The 4,885-nt window shown below is 39.1% G+C and overlaps 1 pseudogene; it reads left to right on the top strand.

Annotated features, from left to right (window-relative positions):
* Positions 1–3,121: 3,121 nt before the first annotated feature.
* Positions 3,122–4,649, top strand: LOC114696292 (annotated as a pseudogene).
* The last annotated feature ends 236 nt before the right edge of the window (positions 4,650–4,885 follow it).

The following is a 4,885-nucleotide window of genomic DNA, read 5'->3' as shown; positions in this document are numbered from 1 at the left end:
ACAGTCTCTGAAACAGAAAGTTAAGAATCTGTCTGTAACTGTGGCCTAACATCAGGCTCTAATTTAAGGTGCTAACCAGTGCCTGCTTCCTCCATGTCCTTTGTCTCATACACTATGCTGAACTAATCATGTGATCTAAAACATACTGTCATACCTAAAAGGCTACAAAAACTCAGCTATGTCCATTCTTTGGGGGATTTGGGTCTGGGGAGACTACTCAGAGGGAATACTGATCTCTGCAGTCCCTCTCATGGCAGCTATCTATCATCTAGTTAACTGCTAGCTAACTATCTTCTATCTGTCTGTCTGTCTACCTATCTATCACATATCTTTCTATCTAGCTATCTGTCACTATATCTTAATGAAGCTCCTATTCAGACTCTGAAGTGAAGCCTTTCCTTCCCTTTTAAATTCCCATGATATATAGACCTGCACATATTACACTGTTCTATCTGATGCTCTCACTCACATCTTGAGACACCAGAATGGCCATGAGGCTCTTTCATTCTATTAACCTTGTTGAAAGAAATTGTGTTAGCTTCTTTTCTTCATGCACTGCTACTGGTATCTTCTTAAATCATTTACAGTGATGAACTCACTTCCTTTTCCCAAAGGGTCAGTAGGCTCTGTAATAACATTCTTGGTCTTAGGTCAAGGAAGGTTTTAACCTGGCATTAGTACAAAAGGCTACTATGAAGTCTTCTGAGAAGATTGCTTTATAAAGTAGAATATCCAAGTGATAGACAGAGACTCAATTTTCATAGCATCAGTGAGTGTAGAAACAACAAATAAATATCTATTCAAAAAATGAAAACCTTCCAAGAACCTCAATTCCTGCAGGGATTCTGTGAACCCAATGAAAGACTAGGGGAGACTCCTAAAGGAAGCTTTCTTAGCACAAAGATTATTTAAGTGAGGACATCATTCCAATGGAACTAAACAGATCTTCACTTAAAGCCTTCCTTCCTTACCCCATCCCTCTGTCTGACCTGCCAACACTCAAAGTAATCTCTGGAACCCTGTTGGCCCTGATCATGCCAGCCAGGGAATCAGGTAGGCAATCTTCACTCTCCTTCATGTCCTTTAATTCCAGTTCCCTAGACTCATCTCCAGCCCTGTAGCAGACCATGTGCAGGGGCCTGTCTTCCCTCTCTTGCTCTACTCCCCAAGGACTCTACAGATCCTATGAACAGACCCATCTTTCTACCTTCCTGTGGACCCTCTCAGTACCCTGCCTTTCTGGACTATCTCCATTACTGTTTTCCAGCTCTCAATACCTAATGAGACCCACTGTGCTTGGACCTGGCCGGATCTCAGAAGCACTGTCTATCAGACAAATCCCATCCACCACAGCAAGGTCTTAGGGTAACAGACAGCAAGATCTGTAAAACTCACACAACAAAGGCAAGACTAGATATCAACACCTAGATTTAGTCAAAGTATCCTTATTTGTACATTATATGATTGTATACATGAATAACCCTAAAAACTGTACCAGGAAACTTCTTCAACTACAAAGTAGCAAGACACAAAATTAACACATGAAAATCAGTAGCTGTCTTGTACACAAATGAACTGAGAATAAAATCAGGGAAACAATATCTTTTACAACAGCCTCAAATAATATAAGATATCTTGGGGTAACTCTAACCAAGCAAGTGAAAGACTTATATGATAAAAACTTCAATTTCTTGAAGAAAGAAATTGAAGGTTTCAGAAGATAGTAAGATCTCCCCTGCTCAGGAGTCAGAAGGATTAATATAGAAAGTGGCCACCTTCCAAAAAAAATTCTACAAATTAAATACAATCCCATCAAAATGCCAACACAGTTCTTCACAGAACTTGAAAGGATAATTTTCAGCTTCATGTGGAAACACACACACACACACACACACACACACACACACACACACACACACCAGGATAGAGAAGTGCCTAAGATATTACCATCCATTACTTCAAATTATTCTACAGAGTTATAGTAGCAAAACATCATGATATTGTCACAAAATTAGACACATTGATCAACAAAATTTAATTGAAGACACAGACATAAATTCATACATTTATAGACACCTGAATTTCTAAAAGAAGCCAGCAGTATAAACAGGAAAAAATAGAGCATCTTCAACAAATGATGCTGGTCAAACTAGATGTCGGCATGTAGAAAAATTCAAATATAACCATACATGTCGCCCTGCACAAAACTCAACTCCAAATGTATTAAAGGCCTCAACATAAATCCAGATACACGAAAACTGATTGAATGGTGACTATGGAATAGTCTTGAACTCATTGGCACAGGAAAAGACTTTCTGAACTGAACATGTTTAGTAGAGGGGCTAAGAACAGCAATTAATAAATGAACATTATGAAATAGAAAAGTTTCTGTATGGCAAAGGACACCAAGATTGTGAAAAAGTGGCTGGCTACAGAATGGGAAGATATTTTTGCCAACTCCACATCTGATACAGGACTGATAACTAAATGATATAAAGAACTCAAAAAGCTAGAAATCAAGAAAACAAATAACCCAATTAAAAATGGAGTGCAGGTCTAAAAAGTATTCTCAAAAGAGGAAACACAATTGGCTGATAAACACTTAAAGAAAGGTTCAATACTCTTAGTCTTCATGGAAATGCAAAAAGCCACTCTGAGATTTTTGTCTTATACCAGTCATAATGTACAAGCTTAATAAAACAAGTAATAGCTCATTCTAGTAAGGATATGAAGTAAGGGAGCACTTACCCATTGCTGGTGAGACTGCAAACTCGTACAGCCACTATAGAAATCTGTGTGGTGGCTCCTTGGGAAGAATGTAGATCTATCGCAAGACCCAGCAATACAATTCTTAGGCTTATACTCAAATGACTCTACATCCCATTCCAGAGTCACTTGCTCAATCATGTTCATTTCTGATCTATTAATAATGACCAGGACTTGGAAATTGACTAGATATCTTTCAATAGATGAATGGATAAAGAAAATGTGGGACATTTCCACAATAGGATATTACTGAGCAATTTTAAAAAAATTAAATCATGGCACCACTAGAGGTATAACAAGGTGTTATGTGACCTCATCTGTGCTGAGTGGGATCTGGACCTGTAGTGATACCTCTATGTTGATCGAAATCAAGCCTTCCAATGTGATTCTTCATATCATGCAGTACTTGGAGAACAGTTTACATGGAGCGTTGGCCACATTGTAGGAGACTACTGTCTCTCTGAATACTGTGGATAGAATTGAAAGTTTTTTGGCCCATATTAATAATGGCCATTGGGATACTGTTTTACAGGCTACACAGTCTCTGAAAATGCCAGACAAAACCTTTGTTGATGTCTATGAACAGATGGTTCCAGAATTGACAGAGCTTTGTGAATTGGGTGTTGCCAGGTCACTTCTGAGATAGACAGACCCCATGATTGTGTAGAAACAAACACAGTCAGAGAGCTATATTCATTTGGAAAACCTCTTTGTCAGGTCCTACTGATATTGGTGAGGTATACCCAGATGAAAGTAGCAAAGACAACAAGAGAGCAACAATTGCCCAGGCATTAACTTGGGAAGTCAGTGGGATGCCTCCATCTTGTCTCATGACATTGCTGGGACAGGCATTGAAGTGGCAACAGTACCAGGGGTTACTTCCTCCTTGTATGACCATAGACGTGTTTCGAAGCCAAACAGCTGCCAAAGATGTGGAAGAAGAAACTTTACCACACAACTAAGTAGGCATATTAAAATTGGTCAGACATCACACGTTGGGTGTGCTTGATTCTCTCCAGATCGTGAGTATCTGGATCTGTTGATGCATGTATTGAAGTGTCAAACTTTACTACTGGAAATATTAGGAAGGATCTTAAGTATTAGGCTCAGGATAACTTCATGATGATTGATGATTCTGCCCTCTGTATGTGTTTCAGCAGAGATACTGAAATGTTAGCAACTGGGGCCCAAGATGGAAAGATCAAGATGTGGAAGATTCAGGGCGAACAGTGTTTAATAAGATTTGAAAGGGCACATAGTAAAGGTGTCACCTGTCTGAGCTTTTCTAAGGAGAGCAGTCATATCCTTAGTGTGTTTTTCAGCCAGATGATAAGAATTCATGATTTAAAATGTGAAAAAAAAAAAAAACACTAAAGGAATTTCAAAGCTATTTCTCCTTTGTTAATGAGGCAACATTTACATATGATGGGCATTGCATTATTAGTGAATCTTCTGATAGCACTGTGAAGATCTGGAATATGAAGACCACACAGTGTTCAAATACCTTTAAATCTCTGGGTAGTACTGCAGGGACAGATATTACCATCAATAGCATGATCCTGCTTCCTAAAAATCCAGAGCACTTCATTTCATACAACCAATAAAACAGTGATCATCATGAGCAAACAGGAGCAGATTTTCAGAAGCTTCAGTTCTGGTGGTGACTTCATGTGCTGAGGCCTCTCCCCCTATGATGAGAGATCTACTATTTCAGGGAGGACTTTGTGTTCTACTGCCTCAGCCCAGTTACAGGCAGGCTGGAGAGAACACTGACAGTTGATGAGGATGTGATGGAAATTGCACACCACCCACATCATAATCTGATTGCCACCTCCGATGAAGATGGACTCCTGAAGTTCTGGAAATGCTTAGTCAGCCTTTAAGGTACATGAGAGCATAGACTTAAGAGAAGGAATGTCCATGTGATATTTTAGTTTTTAATGTCTGCCTTTGTAAGCAAAGATATTGTCTGAAAAAGCCACAAGAATAATTTTCTGAAAACTCATATTCAAACAGTAGCTACCATTTATACCATATCCCCCCAAGACAGGATTTCTCTGTGTAGCTCTAGCTATCCTGAAACTAACTCTTTTTAGACCAGGGTGGCCTTGAATTCACA

Source organism: Peromyscus leucopus, chromosome 2 (genome assembly GCF_004664715.2).
Source record: "Peromyscus leucopus breed LL Stock chromosome 2, UCI_PerLeu_2.1, whole genome shotgun sequence".
Lineage (NCBI taxonomy): Eukaryota > Metazoa > Chordata > Mammalia > Rodentia > Cricetidae > Peromyscus > Peromyscus leucopus.
Note: the sequence above shows the minus strand (reverse complement) of the source record. Positions and strands in the feature narration are given on the sequence as shown.